Source organism: Capricornis sumatraensis, chromosome 21 (genome assembly GCF_032405125.1).
Source record: "Capricornis sumatraensis isolate serow.1 chromosome 21, serow.2, whole genome shotgun sequence".
NCBI lineage: Eukaryota > Metazoa > Chordata > Mammalia > Artiodactyla > Bovidae > Capricornis > Capricornis sumatraensis.
The window spans coordinates 750,911-771,732 of record NC_091089.1 but is presented as its reverse complement, the minus strand read 5'-3'; positions in this window follow the sequence as shown (position 1 = coordinate 771,732).

Genomic DNA, 20,822 nt, shown 5'->3' with positions numbered 1-20,822 from the left:
TTTCCCTCGAGGCTTTCCCTGGAGGCTTTCCCACAGGGCTGTCCCACGTGCCACCGTGTTGTGAGTCGATCCTCGGCGTGAAAGATGAGCCAGTGCAGGGCAAAGAGGTTCCTCTGGAATGGACTGAGACATCTTGGGGACTCTTGGAATGGTGGTACGACCATGGAGTTCCTCTCGCCTTTCCTGTTGAGAGTGCCTCCTCTTGAGATGCGACGGGAACGCCGGGAATTCTTTCCCGTTGAAACCAGGGAAAGGATCCCTCATCTCGAGCTACGAGGGGGAAACGGGGCTCCTCTGGATGTGGGCGGGACCATCGTGCTTCCTCTCGAGTGGAGGCGGGTATGGCGGTGAACTTCTTGAGTTGCAGCAAGGGTGTGAAAGACCCTTTCGAAGTTCCAGAGGTTTGGTGTCATTAGTCTCCAGAGGCCTCATCGGAAATAGGCCTCATCTCGCCTGGAAGGGAGAACTTCCTGGATTTTCTCGAGTTGCGGCAGGTGTTCTCAAATTACGACGGGGACCTCAGGGACCCGCCCTGATGGCCTCCGGAGAGGCCAGTCCCCATGCGAGTTGCTAGGGGGCCTCTCGGGATTCCTCTCCCGTCGATACTGGGGCCAAAAACCTTGTGTGGAGTCAGGGCCGGAACCGAGGATTCCTCTCAGGGGCTGACATGGATCTTTGGGTACTTCTGGAGTCTCCCCAGTGGAGTCAGGCCTCGTCTCGAGTGGGGGCATGCACGTGCGCTTTCCTTTCAGGCTGTAGCAGCAATGTCACGCTTCCCGTCACGTGGATCAAAGGATCTGTGGTTTTCCCTCAAGGCTTTCCCTCGAGGCTTTCCCACAGGGCTGTCCCACGTGCCACCGTGGTGTGATTCGATCCTCGGCGTGAAAGATGAGCCAATGGAGGGCAAAGAGGTTCCTCTGGAATGGACTGAGACATCTGGGGGACTCTTGGAATGGTGGTACGACCATGGAGTTCCTCTCGCCTTTCCTGTTGAGAGTGCCTCCTCTTGAGATGCGACGGGAACGCCGGGAATTCTTTCCGGTTGAAAGCAGGGAAAGGATCCCTCATCTCGAGCTCCGAGGGGGAAACGGGGCTCCTCTGGATGTGGGCGGGACCATCGTGCTTCCTCTCTAGTGGAGACGGGTATGGCGGTGAACTTCTTGAGTTGCAGCAAGGGTGTGAAAGACCCTTTCGAAGTTCCAGAGGTTAGGTGTCATTAGTCTCCAGACGCCTCATCGGAAATAGGCCTCATCTCGCCTGGAAGGGAGAACTTCCTGGATTTTCTCGAGTTGCGGCAGGTGTTCTCGAGTTACGACGGGGACCTCAGGGACCCGCCCTGGTGGCCTCAGGAGAGGCCAGTCCCTAGGCGTGTTGCTAGGGGGCCTCTCGGGATTCCTCTCCCGTCGATACCGGGGCCAAAAACCTTGTGTGGAGTCAGGGCCGGAACCGAGGATTCCTCTCAGGGGCTGACATGGATCTTTGGGTACTTCTGGAGTCTCCCCAGGGGAGTCAGGCCTCGTCTCGAGTGGGGGCATGGACGTGCACTTTCCTTCCAGGCTGTAGCAGCAATGTCACGCTTCCCGTCGCGTGGATCAAATGATGTGTGGTTTTCCCTAGAGGCTTTCCCACAGGGCTGTCCCACGTGCCACCGTGGTGTGAGTCGATCCTCGGCGTGAAAGATGAGCCAGTGCAGGGCAAAGAGGTTCCTCTGGAATGGACTGAGACATCTGGGGGACTCTTGGAATGGTGGTACGACCATGGAGTTCCTCTCGCCTTTCCTGTTGAGAGTGCCTCCTCTTGAGATGCGACGGGAACGCCGGGAATTTTTTCCCGTTGAAAGCAGGGAAAGGATCCCTCATCTCGAGCTACGAGGGGGAAACGGGGCTCCTCTGGATGTGGGCGGGACCATCGTGCTTTCTCTCGAGTGGAGACGGGTATGGCGGTGAACTTCTTGAGTTGCAACAAGGGTGTGAAAGACCCTTTCGAAGTTCCAGAGGTTAGGTGTCATTAGTCTCCAGACGCCTCATCGGAAATAGGCCTCATCTCGCCTGGAAGGGAGAACTTCCTGGATTTTCTCGAGTTGCGGCAGGTGTTCTCGAATTACGACGGGGACCTCAGGGACCCGCCCTGGTGGCCTCCGGAGAGGCCAGTCCCCATGCGAGTTGCTAGGGGGCCTCTCGGGATTCCTCTCCCGTCGATACCGGGGCCAAAAACCTTGTGTGGAGTCAGGGCCGGAACCGAGGATTCCTCTCAGGGGCTGACATGGATCTTTGGGTACTTCTGGAGTCTCCCCAGGGGAGTCAGGCCTCGTCTCGAGTGGGGGCATGCACGTGCGCTTTCCTTCCAGGCTGTAGCAGCAATGTCACGCTTCCCGTCGCGTGGATCAAAGGATCTGTGGTTTTCCCTCGAGGCTTTCCCTCGAGGCTTTCCCACAGGGCTGTCCCACGTGCCACCGTGGTGTGAGTCGATCCTCGGCGTGAAAGATGAGCCAGTGCAGGGCAAAGAGGTTCCTCTGGAATGGACTGAGACATCTGGGGGACTCTTGGAATGGTGGTACGACCATGGAGTTCCTCTCGCCTTTCCTGTTGAGAGTGCCTCCTCTTGAGATGCGACGGGAACGCCGGGAATTCTTTCCCGTTGAAAGCAGGGAAAGGATCCCTCATCTCGAGCTACGAGGGGGAAACGGGGCTCCTCTGGATGTGGGCGGGACCATCGTGCTTCCTCTCGAGTGGAGACGGGTATGGTGGTGAACTTCTTGAGTTGCAGCAAGGCTGTGAAAGACCCTTTCGAAGTTCCAGAGGTAAGGTGTCATTAGTCTCCAGACGCCTCATCGGAAATAGGCCTCATCTCGCCTGGAAGGGAGAACTTCCTGGATTTTCTCGAGTTGCGGCAGGTGTTTTCGAGTTACGACGGGGACCTCAGGGACCCGCCCTGGTGGCCTCAGGAGAGGCCAGTCCCTATGCGAGTTGCTAGGGGGCCTCTCGGGATTCCTCTCCCGTCGATACCGGGGCCAAAAACCTTGTGTGGAGTCAGGGCCGGAACCGAGGATTCCTCTCAGGGGCTGACATGGATCTTTGGGTACTTCTGGAGTCTCCCCAGGGGAGTCAGGCCTCGTCTCGAGTGGGGGCATGGACGTGCACTTTCCTTGCAGGCTGTAGCAGCAATGTCACGCTTCCCGTCGCGTGGATCAAATGATGTGTGGTTTTCCCTAGAGGCTTTCCCACAGGGCTGTCCCACGTGCCACCGTGGTGTGAGTCGATCCTCGGCGTGAAAGATGAGCCAGTGCAGGGCAAAGAGGTTCCTCTGGAATGGACTGAGACATCTGGGGGACTCTTGGAATGGTGGTACGACCATGGAGTTCCTCTCGCCTTTCCTGTTGAGAGTGCCTCCTCTTGAGATGCGACGGGAACGCCGGGAATTTTTTCCCGTTGAAAGCAGGGAAAGGATCCCTCATCTCGAGCTACGAGGGGGAAACGGGGCTCCTCTGGATGTGGGCGGGACCATCGTGCTTTCTCTCGAGTGGAGACGGGTATGGCGGTGAACTTCTTGAGTTGCAACAAGGGTGTGAAAGACCCTTTCGAAGTTCCAGAGGTTAGGTGTCATTAGTCTCCAGACGCCTCATCGGAAATAGGCCTCATCTCGCCTGGAAGGGAGAACTTCCTGGATTTTCTCGAGTTGCGGCAGGTGTTCTCGAATTACGACGGGGACCTCAGGGACCCGCCCTGGTGGCCTCCGGAGAGGCCAGTCCCCATGCGAGTTGCTAGGGGGCCTCTCGGGATTCCTCTCCCGTCGATACCGGGGCCAAAAACCTTGTGTGGAGTCAGGGCCGGAACCGAGGATTCCTCTCAGGGGCTGACATGGATCTTTGGGTACTTCTGGAGTCTCCCCAGTGGAGTCAGGCCTCGTCTCGAGTGGGGGCATGCACGTGCGCTTTCCTTTCAGGCTGTAGCAGCAATGTCACGCTTCCCGTCACGTGGATCAAAGGATCTGTGGTTTTCCCTCGAGGCTTTCCCTCGAGGCTTTCCCACAGGGCTGTCCCACGTGCCACCGTGGTGTGAGTCGATCCTCGGCGTGAAAGATGAGCCAATGCAGGGCAAAGAGGTTCCTCTGGAATGGACTGAGACATCTGGGGGACTCTTGGAATGGTGGTACGACCATGGAGTTCCTCTCGCCTTTCCTGTTGAGAGTGCCTCCTCTTGAGATGCGACGGGAACGCCGGGAATTCTTTCCGGTTGAAAGCAGGGAAAGGATCCCTCATCTCGAGCTCCGAGGGGGAAACGGGGCTCCTCTGGATGTGGGCGGGACCATCGTGCTTCCTCTCTAGTGGAGACGGGTATGGCGGTGAACTTCTTGAGTTGCAGCAAGGGTGTGAAAGACCCTTTCGAAGTTCCAGAGGTTAGGTGTCATTAGTCTCCAGACGCCTCATCGGAAATAGGCCTCATCTCGCCTGGAAGCGAGAACTTCCTGGATTTTCTCGAGTTGCGGCAGGTGTTCTCGAGTTACGACGGGGACCTCAGGGACCCGCCCTGGTGGCCTCAGGAGAGGCCAGTCCCTAGGCGTGTTGCTAGGGGGCCTCTCGGGATTCCTCTCCCGTTGATACCGGGGCGAAAAAGCTTGTGTGGAGTCAGGGCCGGAACCGAGGATTCCTCTCAGGGGCTGACATGGATCTTTGGGTACTTCTGGAGTCTCCCCAGGGGAGTCAGGCCTCGTCTCGAGTGGGGGCATGCACGTGCGCTTTCCTTCCAGGCTGTAGCAGCAATGTCACGCTTCCCGTCGCGTGGATCAAAGGATCTGTGGTTTTCCCTCGAGGCTTTCCCTCGAGGCTTTCCCACAGGGCTGTCCCACGTGCCACCGTGGTGTGAGTCGATCCTCGGCGTGAAAGATGAGCCAGTGCAGGGCAAAGAGGTTCCTCTGGAATGGACTGAGACATCTGGGGGACTCTTGGAATGGTGGTACGACCATGGAGTTCCTCTCGCCTTTCCTGTTGAGAGTGCCTCCTCTTGAGATGCGACGGGAACGCCGGGAATTCTTTCCCGTTGAAAGCAGGGAAAGGATCCCTCATCTCGAGCTACGAGGGGGAAACGGGGCTCCTCTGGATGTGGGCGGGACCATCGTGCTTCCTCTCGAGTGGAGACGGGTATGGTGGTGAACTTCTTGAGTTGCAGCAAGGCTGTGAAAGACCCTTTCGAAGTTCCAGAGGTAAGGTGTCATTAGTCTCCAGACGCCTCATCGGAAATAGGCCTCATCTCGCCTGGAAGGGAGAACTTCCTGGATTTTCTCGAGTTGCGGCAGGTGTTTTCGAGTTACGACGGGGACCTCAGGGACCCGCCCTGGTGGCCTCAGGAGAGGCCAGTCCCTATGCGAGTTGCTAGGGGGCCTCTCGGGATTCCTCTCCCGTCGATACCGGGGCCAAAAACCTTGTGTGGAGTCAGGGCCGGAACCGAGGATTCCTCTCAGGGGCTGACATGGATCTTTGGGTACTTCTGGAGTCTCCCCAGGGGAGTCAGGCCTCGTCTCGAGTGGGGGCATGGACGTGCACTTTCCTTCCAGGCTGTAGCAGCAATGTCACGCTTCCCGTCGCGTGGATCAAATGATGTGTGGTTTTCCCTAGAGGCTTTCCCACAGGGCTGTCCCACGTGCCACCGTGGTGTGAGTCGATCCTCGGCGTGAAAGATGAGCCAGTGCAGGGCAAAGAGGTTCCTCTGGAATGGACTGAGACATCTGGGGGACTCTTGGAATGGTGGTACGACCATGGAGTTCCTCTCGCCTTTCCTGTTGAGAGTGCCTCCTCTTGAGATGCGACGGGAACGCCGGGAATTTTTTCCCGTTGAAAGCAGGGAAAGGATCCCTCATCTCGAGCTACGAAGGGGAAACGGGGCTCCTCTGGATGTGGGCGGGAACATCGTGCTTTCTCTCGAGTGGAGACGGGTATGGCGGTGAACTTCTTGAGTTGCAACAAGGGTGTGAAAGACCCTTTCGAAGTTCCAGAGGTTAGGTGTCATTAGTCTCCAGACGCCTCATCGGAAATAGGCCTCATCTCGCCTGGAAGGGAGAACTTCCTGGATTTTCTCGAGTTGCGGCAGGTGTTCTCGAATTACGACGGGGACCTCAGGGACCCGCCCTGGTGACCTCCGGAGAGGCCAGTCCCCATGCGAGTTGCTAGGGGGCCTCTCGGGATTCCTCTCCCGTCGATACCGGGGCCAAAAACCTTGTGTGGAGTCAGGGCCGGAACCGAGGATTCCTCTCAGGGGCTGACATGGATCTTTGGGTACTTCTGGAGTCTCCCCAGTGGAGTCAGGCCTCGTCTCGAGTGGGGGCATGCACGTGCGCTTTCCTTTCAGGCTGTAGCAGCAATGTCACGCTTCCCGTCACGTGGATCAAAGGATCTGTGGTTTTCCCTCGAGGCTTTCCCTCGAGGCTTTCCCACAGGGCTGTCCCACGTGCCACCGTGGTGTGAGTCGATCCTCGGCGTGAAAGATGAGCCAGTGCAGGGCAAAGAGTTTCCTCTGGAATGGACTGAGACATCTGGGGGACTCTTGGAATGGTGGTACGACCATGGAGTTCCTCTCGCCTTTCCTGTTGAGAGTGCCTCCTCTTGAGATGCGACGGGAACGCCGGGAATTCTTTCCCGTTGAAAGCAGGGAAAGGATCCCTCATCTCGAGCTACGAGGGGGAAACGGGGCTCCTCTGGATGTGGGCGGGACCATCGTGCTTCCTTTCTAGTGGAGACGGGTATGGTGGTGAACTTCTTGAGTTGCAGCAAGGCTGTGAAAGACCCTTTCGAAGTTCCAGAGGTAAGGTGTCATTAGTCTCCAGACGCCTCATCGGAAATAGGCCTCATCTCGCCTGGAAGGGAGAACTTCCTGGATTTTCTCGAGTTGCGGCAGGTGTTCTCGAGTTACGACGGGGACCTCAGGGACCCGCCCTGGTGGCCTCAGGAGAGGCCAGTCCCTATGCGAGTTGCTAGGGGGCCTCTCGGGATTCCTCTCCCGTCGATACCGGGGCCAAAAACCTTGTGTGGAGTCAGGGCCGGAACCGAGGATTCCTCTCAGGGCTGACATGGATCTTTGGGTACTTCTGGAGTCTCCCCAGGGGAGTCAGGCCTCGTCTCGAGTGGGGGCATGCACGTGCACTTTCCTTCCAGGCTGTAGCAGCAATGTCACGCTTCCCGTCGCGTGGATCAAATGATGTGTGGTTTTCCCTAGAGGCTTTCCCACAGGGCTGTCCCACGTGCCACCGTGGTGTGAGTCGATCCTCGGCGTGAAAGATGAGCCAGTGCAGGGCAAAGAGGTTCCTCTGGAATGGACTGAGACATCTGGGGGACTCTTGGAATGGTGGTACGACCATGGAGTTCCTCTCGCCTTTCCTGTTGAGAGTGCCTCCTCTTGAGATGCGACGGGAACGCCGGGAATTTTTTCCCGTTGAAAGCAGGGAAAGGATCCCTCATCTCGAGCTACGAGGGGGAAACGGGGCTCCTCTGGATGTGGGCGGGACCATCGTGCTTTTTCTCGAGTGGAGACGGGTATGGCGGTGAACTTCTTGAGTTGCAACAAGGGTGTGAAAGACCCTTTCTAAGTTCCAGAGGTTAGGTGTCATTAGTCTCCAGACGCCTCATCGGAAATAGGCCTCATCTCGCCTCGAAGGGAGAACTTCCTGGATTTTCTCGAGTTGCGGCAGGTGTTCTCGAATTACGACGGGAACCTCAGGGACCCGCCCTGGTGGCCTCCGGAGAGGCCAGTCCCCATGCGAGTTGCTAGGGGGCCTCTCGGGATTCCTCTCCCGTCGATACCGGGGCCAAAAACCTTGTGTGGAGTCAGGGCCGGAACCGAGGATTCCTCTCAGGGGCTGACATGGATCTTTGGGTACTTCTGGAATCTCCCCAGTGGAGTCAGGCCTCGTCTCGAGTGGGGGCATGCACGTGCGCTTTCCTTTCAGGCTGTAACAGCAATGTCACGCTTCCCGTCACGTGGATCAAAGGATCTGTGGTTTTCCCTCGAGGCTTTCCCTCGAGGCTTTCCCACAGGGCTGTCCCACGTGCCACCGTGGTGTGAGTCGATCCTCGGCGTGAAAGATGAGCCAATGCAGGGCAAAGAGGTTCCTCTGGAATGGACTGAGACATCTGGGGGACTCTTGGAATGGTGGTACGACCATGGAGTTCCTCTCGCCTTTCCTGTTGAGAGTGCCTCCTCTTGAGATGCGACGGGAACGCCGGGAATTCTTTCCGGTTGAAAGCAGGGAAAGGATCCCTCATCTCGAGCTCCGAGGGGGAAACGGGGCTCCTCTGGATGTGGGCGGGACCATCGTGCTTCCTCTCTAGTGGAGACGGGTATGGCGGTGAACTTCTTGAGTTGCAGCAAGGGTGTGAAAGACCATTTCGAAGTTCCAGAGGTTAGGTGTCATTAGTCTCCAGAAGCCTCATCGGAAATAGGCCTCATCTCGCCTGGAAGGGAGAACTTCCTGGATTTTCTCGAGTTGCGGCAGGTGTTCTCGAGTTACGACGGGGACCTCAGGGACCCGCCCTGGTGGCCTCAGGAGAGGCCAGTCCCCAGGCGTGTTGCTAGGGGGCCTCTCGGGATTCCTCTCCCGTTGATACCGGGGCGAAAAACCTTGTGTGGAGTCAGGGCCGGAACCGAGGATTCCTCTCAGGGGCTGACATGGATCTTTGGGTACTTCTGGAGTCTCCCCAGGGGAGTCAGGCCTCGTCTCGAGTGGGGGCATGCACGTGCGCTTTCCTTCCAGGCTGTAGCAGCAATGTCACGCTTCCCGTCGCGTGGATCAAAGGATCTGTGGTTTTCCCTCGAGGCTTTCCCTCGAGGCTTTCCCACAGGGCTGTCCCACGTGCCACCGTGGTGTGAGTCGATCCTCGGCGTGAAAGATGAGCCAGTGCAGGGCAAAGAGGTTCCTCTGGAATGGACTGAGACATCTGGGGGACTCTTGGAATGGTGGTACGACCATGGAGTTCCTCTCGCCTTTCCTGTTGAGAGTGCCTCCTCTTGAGATGCGACGGGAACGCCGGGAATTCTTTCCCGTTGAAAGCAGGGAAAGGATCCCTCATCTCGAGCTACGAGGGGGAAACGGGGCTCCTCTGGATGTGGGCGGGACCATCGTGCTTCCTCTCGAGTGGAGACGGGTATGGTGGTGAACTTCTTGAGTTGCAGCAAGGCTGTGAAAGACCCTTTCGAAGTTCCAGAGGTAAGGTGTCATTAGTCTCCAGACGCCTCATCGGAAATAGGCCTCATCTCGCCTGGAAGGGAGAACTTCCTGGATTTTCTCGAGTTGCGGCAGGTGTTTTCGAGTTACGACGGGGACCTCAGGGACCCGCCCTGGTGGCCTCAGGAGAGGCCAGTCCCTATGCGAGTTGCTAGGGGGCCTCTCGGGATTCCTCTCCCGTCGATACCGGGGCCAAAAACCTTGTGTGGAGTCAGGGCCGGAACCGAGGATTCCTCTCAGGGGCTGACATGGATCTTTGGGTACTTCTGGAGTCTCCCCAGGGGAGTCAGGCCTCGTCTCGAGTGGGGGCATGGACGTGCACTTTCCTTCCAGGCTGTAGCAGCAATGTCACGCTTCCCGTCGCGTGGATCAAATGATGTGTGGTTTTCCCTAGAGGCTTTCCCACAGGGCTGTCCCACGTGCCACCGTGGTGTGAGTCGATCCTCGGCGTGAAAGATGAGCCAGTGCAGGGCAAAGAGGTTCCTCTGGAATGGACTGAGACATCTGGGGGACTCTTGGAATGGTGGTACGACCATGGAGTTCCTCTCGCCTTTCCTGTTGAGAGTGCCTCCTCTTGAGATGCGACGGGAACGCCGGGAATTTTTTCCCGTTGAAAGCAGGGAAAGGATCCCTCATCTCGAGCTACGAGGGGGAAACGGGGCTCCTCTGGATGTGGGCGGGACCATCGTGCTTTCTCTCGAGTGGAGACGGGTATGGCGGTGAACTTCTTGAGTTGCAACAAGGGTGTGAAAGACCCTTTCGAAGTTCCAGAGGTTAGGTGTCATTAGTCTCCAGACGCCTCATCGGAAATAGGCCTCATCTCGCCTGGAAGGGAGAACTTCCTGGATTTTCTCGAGTTGCGGCAGGTGTTCTCGAATTACGACGGGGACCTCAGGGACCCGCCCTGGTGACCTCCGGAGAGGCCAGTCCCCATGCGAGTTGCTAGGGGGCCTCTCGGGATTCCTCTCCCGTCGATACCGGGGCCAAAAACCTTGTGTGGAGTCAGGGCCGGAACCGAGGATTCCTCTCAGGGGCTGACATGGATCTTTGGGTACTTCTGGAGTCTCCCCAGTGGAGTCAGGCCTCGTCTCGAGTGGGGGCATGCACGTGCGCTTTCCTTTCAGGCTGTAGCAGCAATGTCACGCTTCCCGTCACGTGGATCAAAGGATCTGTGGTTTTCCCTCGAGGCTTTCCCTCGAGGCTTTCCCACAGGGCTGTCCCACGTGCCACCGTGGTGTGAGTCGATCCTCGGCGTGAAAGATGAGCCAGTGCAGGGCAAAGAGTTTCCTCTGGAATGGACTGAGACATCTGGGGGACTCTTGGAATGGTGGTACGACCATGGAGTTCCTCTCGCCTTTCCTGTTGAGAGTGCCTCCTCTTGAGATGCGACGGGAACGCCGGGAATTCTTTCCCGTTGAAAGCAGGGAAAGGATCCCTCATCTCGAGCTACGAGGGGGAAACGGGGCTCCTCTGGATGTGGGCGGGACCATCGTGCTTCCTTTCTAGTGGAGACGGGTATGGTGGTGAACTTCTTGAGTTGCAGCAAGGCTGTGAAAGACCCTTTCGAAGTTCCAGAGGTAAGGTGTCATTAGTCTCCAGACGCCTCATCGGAAATAGGCCTCATCTCGCCTGGAAGGGAGAACTTCCTGGATTTTCTCGAGTTGCGGCAGGTGTTCTCGAGTTACGACGGGGACCTCAGGGACCCGCCCTGGTGGCCTCAGGAGAGGCCAGTCCCTATGCGAGTTGCTAGGGGGCCTCTCGGGATTCCTCTCCCGTCGATACCGGGGCCAAAAACCTTGTGTGGAGTCAGGGCCGGAACCGAGGACTCCTCTCAGGGCTGACATGGATCTTTGGGTACTTCTGGAGTCTCCCCAGGGGAGTCAGGCCTCGTCTCGAGTGGGGGCATGCACGTGCACTTTCCTTCCAGGCTGTAGCAGCAATGTCACGCTTCCCGTCGCGTGGATCAAATGATGTGTGGTTTTCCCTAGAGGCTTTCCCACAGGGCTGTCCCACGTGCCACCGTGGTGTGAGTCGATCCTCGGCGTGAAAGATGAGCCAGTGCAGGGCAAAGAGGTTCCTCTGGAATGGACTGAGACATCTGGGGGACTCTTGGAATGGTGGTACGACCATGGAGTTCCTCTCGCCTTTCCTGTTGAGAGTGCCTCCTCTTGAGATGCGACGGGAACGCCGGGAATTTTTTCCCGTTGAAAGCAGGGAAAGGATCCCTCATCTCGAGCTACGAGGGGGAAACGGGGCTCCTCTGGATGTGGGCGGGACCATCGTGCTTTTTCTCGAGTGGAGACGGGTATGGCGGTGAACTTCTTGAGTTGCAACAAGGGTGTGAAAGACCCTTTCTAAGTTCCAGAGGTTAGGTGTCATTAGTCTCCAGACGCCTCATCGGAAATAGGCCTCATCTCGCCTCGAAGGGAGAACTTCCTGGATTTTCTCGAGTTGCGGCAGGTGTTCTCGAATTACGACGGGAACCTCAGGGACCCGCCCTGGTGGCCTCCGGAGAGGCCAGTCCCCATGCGAGTTGCTAGGGGGCCTCTCGGGATTCCTCTCCCGTCGATACCGGGGCCAAAAACCTTGTGTGGAGTCAGGGCCGGAACCGAGGATTCCTCTCAGGGGCTGACATGGATCTTTGGGTACTTCTGGAATCTCCCCAGTGGAGTCAGGCCTCGTCTCGAGTGGGGGCATGCACGTGCGCTTTCCTTCCAGGCTGTAACAGCAATGTCACGCTTCCCGTCACGTGGATCAAAGGATCTGTGGTTTTCCCTCGAGGCTTTCCCTCGAGGCTTTCCCACAGGGCTGTCCCACGTGCCACCGTGGTGTGAGTCGATCCTCGGCGTGAAAGATGAGCCAATGCAGGGCAAAGAGGTTCCTCTGGAATGGACTGAGACATCTGGGGGACTCTTGGAATGGTGGTACGACCATGGAGTTCCTCTCGCCTTTCCTGTTGAGAGTGCCTCCTCTTGAGATGCGACGGGAACGCCGGGAATTCTTTCCGGTTGAAAGCAGGGAAAGGATCCCTCATCTCGAGCTCCGAGGGGGAAACGGGGCTCCTCTGGATGTGGGCGGGACCATCGTGCTTCCTCTCTAGTGGAGACGGGTATGGCGGTGAACTTCTTGAGTTGCAGCAAGGGTGTGAAAGACCATTTCGAAGTTCCAGAGGTTAGGTGTCATTAGTCTCCAGAAGCCTCATCGGAAATAGGCCTCATCTCGCCTGGAAGGGAGAACTTCCTGGATTTTCTCGAGTTGCGGCAGGTGTTCTCGAGTTACGACGGGGACCTCAGGGACCCGCCCTGGTGGCCTCAGGAGAGGCCAGTCCCCAGGCGTGTTGCTAGGGGGCCTCTCGGGATTCCTCTCCCGTTGATACCGGGGCGAAAAACCTTGTGTGGAGTCAGGGCCGGAACCGAGGATTCCTCTCAGGGGCTGACATGGATCTTTGGGTACTTCTGGAGTCTCCCCAGGGGAGTCAGGCCTCGTCTCGAGTGGGGGCATGCACGTGCGCTTTCCTTCCAGGCTGTAGCAGCAATGTCACGCTTCCCGTCGCGTGGATCAAAGGATCTGTGGTTTTCCCTCGAGGCTTTCCCTCGAGGCTTTCCCACAGGGCTGTCCCACGTGCCACCGTGGTGTGAGTCGATCCTCGGCGTCAAAGATGAGCCAGTGCAGGGCAAAGAGTTTCCTCTGGAATGGACTGAGACATCTGGGGGACTCTTGGAATTGTGGTACGACCATGGAGTTCCTCTCGCCTTTCCTGTTGAGAGTGCCTCCTCTTGAGATGCGACGGGAACGCCGGGAATTCTTTCCCGTTGAAAGCAGGGAAAGGATCCCTCATCTCGAGCTACGAGGGGGAAACGGGGCTCCTCTGGATGTGGGCGGGACCATCGTGCTTCCTCTCTAGTGGAGACGGGTATGGTGGTGAACTTCTTGAGTTGCAGCAAGTCTGTGAAAGACCCTTTCGAAGTTCCAGAGGTTAGGTGTCATTAGTTTCCAGACGCCTCATCGGAAATAGGCCTCATCTCGCCTGGAAGGGAGAACTTCCTGGATTTTCTCGAGTTGCGGCAGGTGTTCTCGAGTTACGACGGGGACCTCAGGGACCCGCCCTGGTGGCCTCAGGAGAGGCCAGTCCCTATGCGAGTTGCTAGGGGGCCTCTCGGGATTCCTCTCCCGTCGATACCGGGGCCAAAAACCTTGTGTGGAGTCAGGGCCGGAACCGAGGATTCCTCTCAGGGGCTGACATGGATCTTTGGGTACTTCTGGAGTCTCCCCAGGGGAGTCAGGCCTCGTCTCGAGTGGGGGCATGCACGTGCACTTTCCTTCCAGGCTGTAGCAGCAATGTCACGCTTCCCGTCGCGTGGATCAAATGATGTGTGGTTTTCCCTAGAGGCTTTCCCACAGGGCTGTCCCACGTGCCACCGTGGTGTGAGTCGATCCTCGGCGTGAAAGATGAGCCAGTGCATGGCAAAGAGGTTCCTCTGGAATGGACTGAGACATCTGGGGGACTCTTGGAATGGTGTTACGACCATGGAGTTCCTCTCGCCTTTCCTGTTGAGAGTGCCTCCTCTTGAGATGCGACGGGAACGCCGGGAATTTTTTCCCGTTGAAAGCAGGGAAAGGATCCCTCATCTCGAGCTACGAGGGGGAAACGGGGCTCCTCTGGATGTGGGCGGGACCATCGTGCTTTCTCTCGAGTGGAGACGGGTATGGAGGTGAACTTCTTGAGTTGCAACAAGGGTGTGAAAGACCCTTTCGAAGTTCCAGAGGTTAGGTGTCATTAGTCTCCAGACGCCTCATCGGAAATAGGCCTCATCTCGCCTGGAAGGGAGAACTTCCTTTATTTTCTCGAGTTGCAGCAGGTGTTCTCGAGTTACGACGGGGACCTCAGGGACCCGCCTTGTTGGCCTCAGGAGAGGCCAGTCCCTATGCGTGTTGCTAGGGGGCCCCTCGGGATTCCTCTCCCGTCGATACCGGGGCAAAAAACCTTGTGTGGAGTCAGGGCCGGAACCGAGGATTCCTCTCAGGGACTGATATGGATCTTTGGGTACTTCTGGAGTCTCGCCAGGGGAGACAGGCCTCGTCTCGTGTGGGGGCATGCACGTGCACTTTCCTTCCAGGCTGTAGCAGCAATGTCACGCTTCCCGTAGCGTGGATCAAAGGATCTGCGGTTTTCCCTCGAGGCTTTCCCTCGAGGCTTTCCCACAGGGCTGTCCCACGTGACACCGTGGTGTGAGTCGATTCTCGGCGTGAAAAATGAGCCAGTGCAGGGCAAAGAGGTTCCTCTGGAATGGACTGAGACATCTGGGGGACTCTTGGAATGGTGGTACGACCATGGAGTTCCTCTCGCCTTTCCTGTTGAGAGTGCCTCCTCTTGAGATGCGACGGGAACGCCGGGAATTCTTTCCCGTTGAAAGCAGGGAAAGGATCCCTCATCTCGAGCTACGAGGGGGAAACGGGGCTCCTCTGGATGTGGGCGGGACCATCGTGCTTCCTCTCGAGTGGAGACGGGTATGGCGGTGAACTGCTTGAGTTGCAGCAAGGGTGTGAAAGACCCTTTCGAAGTTCCAGAGGTAAGGTGTCATTAGTCTCCAGACGCCTCATCGGAAATAGGCCTCATCTCGCCTGGAAGGGAGAACTTCCTGGATTTTCTCGAGTTGCGGCAGGTGTTCTCGAGTTACGACGGGGACCTCAGGGACCCGCCCTGGTGGCCTCAGGAGAGGCCAGTCCCTATGCGAGTTGCTAGGGGGCCTCTCGGGATTCCTCTCCCGTCGATACCGGGGCCAAAAACCTTGTGTGGAGTCAGGGCCGGAACCGAGGATTCCTCTCAGGGCTGACATGGATCTTTGGGTACTTCTGGAGTCTCCCCAGGGGAGTCAGGCCTCGTCTCGAGTGGGGGCATGCACGTGCACTTTCCTTCCAGGCTGTAGCAGCAATGTCACGCTTCCCGTCGCGTGGATCAAATGATGTGTGGTTTTCCCTAGAGGCTTTCCCACAGGGCTGTCCCACGTGCCACCGTGGTGTGAGTCGATCCTCGGCGTGAAAGATGAGCCAGTGCAGGGCAAAGAGGTTCCTCTGGAATGGACTGAGACATCTGGGGGACTCTTGGAATGGTGGTACGACCATGGAGTTCCTCTCGCCTTTCCTGTTGAGAGTGCCTCCTCTTGAGATGCGACGGGAACGCCGGGAATTTTTTCCCGTTGAAAGCAGGGAAAGGATCCCTCATCTCGAGCTACGAGGGGGAAACGGGGCTCCTCTGGATGTGGGCGGGACCATCGTGCTTTTTCTCGAGTGGAGACGGGTATGGCGGTGAACTTCTTGAGTTGCAACAAGGGTGTGAAAGACCCTTTCGAAGTTCCAGAGGTTAGGTGTCATTAGTCTCCAGACGCCTCATCGGAAATAGGCCTCATCTCGCCTCGAAGGGAGAACTTCCTGGATTTTCTCGAGTTGCGGCAGGTGTTCTCGAATTACGACGGGAACCTCAGGGACCCGCCCTGGTGGCCTCAGGAGAGGCCAGTCCCCATGCGAGTTGCTAGGGGGCCTCTCGGGATTCCTCTCCCGTCGATACCGGGGCCAAAAACCTTGTGTGGAGTCAGGGCCGGAACCGAGGATTCCTCTCAGGGGCTGACATGGATCTTTGGGTACTTCTGGAATCTCCCCAGTGGAGTCAGGCCTCGTCTCGAGTGGGGGCATGCACGTGCGCTTTCCTTTCAGGCTGTAACAGCAATGTCACGCTTCCCGTCACGTGGATCAAAGGATCTGTGGTTTTCCCTCGAGGCTTTCCCTCGAGGCTTTCCCACAGGGCTGTCCCACGTGCCACCGTGGTGTGAGTCGATCCTCGGCGTGAAAGATGAGCCAATGCAGGGCAAAGAGGTTCCTCTGGAATGGACTGAGACATCTGGGGGACTCTTGGAATGGTGGTACGACCATGGAGTTCCTCTCGCCTTTCCTGTTGAGAGTGCCTCCTCTTGAGATGCGACGGGAACGCCGGGAATTCTTTCCGGTTGAAAGCAGGGAAAGGATCCCTCATCTCGAGCTCCGAGGGGGAAACGGGGCTCCTCTGGATGTGGGCGGGACCATCGTGCTTCCTCTCTAGTGGAGACGGGTATGGCGGTGAACTTCTTGAGTTGCAGCAAGGGTGTGAAAGACCATTTCGAAGTTCCAGAGGTTAGGTGTCATTAGTCTCCAGAGGCCTCATCGGAAATAGGCCTCATCTCGCCTGGAAGGGAGAACTTCCTGGATTTTCTCGAGTTGCGGCAGGTGTTCTCGAGTTACGACGGGGACCTCAGGGACCCGCCCTGGTGGCCTCAGGAGAGGCCAGTCCCCAGGCGTGTTGCTAGGGGGCCTCTCGGGATTCCTCTCCCGTTGATACCGGGGCGAAAAACCTTGTGTGGAGTCAGGGCCGGAACCGAGGATTCCTCTCAGGGGCTGACATGGATCTTTGGGTACTTCTGGAGTCTCCCCAGGGGAGTCAGGCCTCGTCTCGAGTGGGGGCATGCACGTGCGCTTTCCTTCCAGGCTGTAGCAGCAATGTCACGCTTCCCGTCGCGTGGATCAAAGGATCTGTGGTTTTCCCTCGAGGCTTTCCCTCGAGGCTTTCCCACAGGGCTGTCCCACGTGCCACCGTGGTGTGAGTCGATCCTCGGCGTCAAAGATGAGCCAGTGCAGGGCAAAGAGTTTCCTCTGGAATGGACTGAGACATCTGGGGGACTCTTGGAATTGTGGTACGACCATGGAGTTCCTCTCGCCTTTCCTGTTGAGAGTGCCTCCTCTTGAGATGCGACGGGAACGCCGGGAATTCTTTCCCGTTGAAAGCAGGGAAAGGATCCCTCATCTCGAGCTACGAGGGGGAAACGGGGCTCCTCTGGATGTGGGCGGGACCATCGTGCTTCCTCTATAGTGGAGACGGGTATGGTGGTGAACTTCTTGAGTTGCAGCAAGGCTGTGAAAGACCCTTTCGAAGTTCCAGAGGTTAGGTGTCATTAGTCTCCAGACGCCTCATCGGAAATAGGCCTCATCTCGCCTGGAAGGGAGAACTTCCTGGATTTTCTCGAGTTGCGGCAGGTGTTCTCGAGTTACGACGGGGACCTCAGGGACCCGCCCTGGTGGCCTCAGGAGAGGCCAGTCCCTATGCGAGTTGCTAGGGGGCCTCTCGGGATTCCTCTCCCGTCGATACCGGGGCCAAAAACCTTGTGTGGAGTCAGGGCCGGAACCGAGGATTCCTCTCAGGGGCTGACATGGATCTTTGGGTACTTCTGGAGTCTCCCCAGGGGAGTCAGGCCTCGTCTCGAGTGGGGGCATGCACGTGCACTTTCCTTCCAGGCTGTAGCAGCAATGTCACGCTTCCCGTCGCGTGGATCAAATGATGTGTGGTTTTCCCTAGAGGCTTTCCCACAGGGCTGTCCCACGTGCCACCGTGGTGTGAGTCGATCCTCGGCGTGAAAGATGAGCCAGTGCAGGGCAAAGAGTTTCCTCTGGAATGGACTGAGACATCTGGGGGACTCTTGGAATGGTGGTACGACCATGGAGTTCCTCTCGCCTTTCCTGTTGAGAGTGCCTCCTCTTGAGATGCGACGGGAACGCCGGGAATTTTTTCCCGTTGAAAGCAGGGAAAGGATCCCTCATCTCGAGCTACGAGGGGGAAACGGGGCTCCTCTGGATGTGGGCGGGACCATCGTGCTTTCTCTCGAGTGGAGACGGGTATGGCGGTGAACTTCTTGAGTTGCAACAAGGGTGTGAAAGACCCTTTCGAAGTTCCAGAGGTTAGGTGTCATTAGTCTCCAGACGCCTCATCGGAAATAGGCCTCATCTCGCCTGGAAGGGAGAACTTCCTTTATTTTCTCGAGTTGCAGCAGGTGTTCTCGAGTTACGACGGGGACCTCAGGGACCCACCTTGTTGGCCTCAGGAGAGGCCAGTCCCTATGCGTGTTGCTAGGGGGCCCCTCGGGATTCCTCTCCCGTCGATACCGGGGCCAAAAACCTTGTGTGGAGTCAGGGCCGGAACCGAGGATTCCTCTCAGGGACTGATATGGATCTTTGGGTACTTCTGGAGTCTCGCCAGGGGAGACAGGCCTCGTCTCGTGTGGGGGCATGCACGTGCACTTTCCTTCCAGGCTGTAGCAGCAATGTCACGCTTCCCGTAGCGTGGATCAAAGGATCTGCGGTTTTCCCTCGAGGCTTTCCCTCGAGGCTTTCCCACAGGGCTGTCCCACGTGACACCGTGGTGTGAGTCGATTCTCGGCGTGAAAAATGAGCCAGTGCAGGGCAAAGAGGTTCCTCTGGAATGGACTGAGACATCTGGGGGACTCTTGGAATGGTGGTACGACCATGGAGTTCCTCTCGCCTTTCCTGTTGAGAGTGCCTCCTCTTGAGATGCGACGGGAACGCCGGGAATTCTTTCCCGTTGAAAGCAGGGAAAGGATCCCTCATCTCGAGCTACGAGGGGGAAACGGGGCTCCTCTGGATGTGGGCGGGACCATCGTGCTTCCTCTCGAGTGGAGACGGGTATGGCGGTGAACTGCTTGAGTTGCAGCAAGGGTGTGAAAGACCCTTTCGAAGTTCCAGAGGTTTGGTGTCATTAGTCTCCAGAGGCCTCGTCGGAAATAGGCCTCATCTCGCCTGGAAGGGAGAACTTCCTGGATTTTCTCGAGTTGCAGCAGGTGTTCTCGAGTTACGACGGGGACCTCAGGGACCCGCCCTGGTGGCCTCCGGAGAGGCCAGTCCCCATGCGAGTTGCTAGGGGGCCTCTGGGGATTCCTCTCCCGTCGATACCGGGGCCAAAAACCTTGTGTGGAGTCAGGGCCGGAACCGAGGATTCCTCTCAGGGGCTGACATGGATCTTTGGGTACTTCTGGAGTCTCCCCAGTGGAGTCAGGCCTCGTCTCGAGTGGGGGCATGCACGTGTGCTTTCCTTCCAGGCTGTAGCAGCAATGTCACGCTTCCCGTCGCGTGGATCAAAGGATCTGTGGTTTTCCCTCGAGGCTTTCCCTCGAGGCTTTCCCACAGGGCTGTCCCACGTGCCACCGTGGTGTGAGTCGATCCTCGGCGTGAAAGATGAGACAGTGCAGGGCAAAGAGGTTCCTCTGGAATGGACTGAGACATCTGGGGGACTCTTGGAATGGTGGTACGACCATGGAGTTCCTCTCGCCTTTCCTGTTGAGAGTGCCTCCTCTTGAGATGCGACGGGAACGCAGGGAATTCTTTCCCGTTGAAAGCATGGAAAGGATCCCTCATCTCGAGCTACGAGGGGGAAACGGGGCTCCTTTGGATGTGGTCGGGACCATCGTGCTTCCTCTCGAGTGGAGACGGGTATGGTGGTGAACTTCTTGAGTTGCAGCAAGGGTGTGAAAGACCCTTTCGAAGTTCCAGAGGTTAGGTGTCATTAGTCTCCAGACGCCTCATCGGAAATAGGCCTCATCTCGCCTGGAAGGGAGAACTTCCTGGATTTTCTCGAGTTGTGGCAGGTGTTCTCGAGTTACGACGGGGACCTCAGGGACCGGCCCTGGTGGCCTCAGGAGAGGCCAGTCCCCATGCGAGTTGCTAGGGGGCCTCTCGGGATTCCTCTCCCGTCGATACCGGGGCCAAAAAGCTTGTGTGGAGGCAGGGCCGGAACCGAGGATTCCTCTCAGGGGCTGACATGGAACTTTGGGTACTTCTGGAGTCTCCCCAGGGGAGTCAGGCCTCGTCTCGAGTGGGGGCATGCACGTGCGCTTTCCTTCCAGGCTGTAGCAGCAATGTCACGCTTCCCGTCGCGTGCATCAAAGGATCTGTGGTTTTCCCTCGAGGCTTTCCCTCGAGGCTTTCCCACAGGGCTGTCCCACGTGCCACCGTGTTGTGAGTCGATCCTCGGCGTGAAAGATGAGCCAGTGCAGGGCAAAGAGGTTCCTCTGGAATGGACTGAGACATCTGGGGGACTCTTGGAATGGTGGTACGACCATGGAGTTCCTCTCGCCTTTCCTGTTGAGAGTGCCTCCTCTTGAGATGCGACGGGAACGCCGGGAATTCTGTCCCGTTGAAAGCAGGGAAAGGATCCCTCATCTCGAGCTCCGAGGGGGAACGGGGCTCCTTTGGATGTGGTCGGGACCATCGTGCTTCCTCTCGAGTGGAGACGGGTATGGTGGTGAACTTCTTGAGTTGCAGCAAGGGTGTGAAAGACCCTTTCGAAATTCCAGAGGTTAGGTGTCATTAGTCTCCAGACGCCTCATCGGAAATAGGCCTCATCTCGCCTGGAAGGGAGAACTTCCTGGATTTTCTCGAGTTGCGGCAGGTGTTCTCGAGTTACGACGGGGACCTCAGGGACCGGCCCTCGTGGCCTCAGGAGAGGCCAGTCCCCATGCGAGTTGCTAGGGGGCCTCTCGGGATTCCTCTCCCGTCGATACCGGGGCCAAAAACCTTCTGTGGAGTCAGGGCCGGAACCGAGGATTCCTCTCAGGGGCTGATATGGATCTTTGGATACTTCTGGAGTCTCGCCAGGGGAGACAGGCCTCGTTTCGTGAGGGGGCATGCACGTGCACTTTCCTTCCAGGCTTTAGCAGCAATGTCACGCTTCCCGTGGCGTGGATCAAAGGATCTGTGGTTTTCCCTCGAGGCTTTCCCTCGAGGCTTTCCCACAGGGC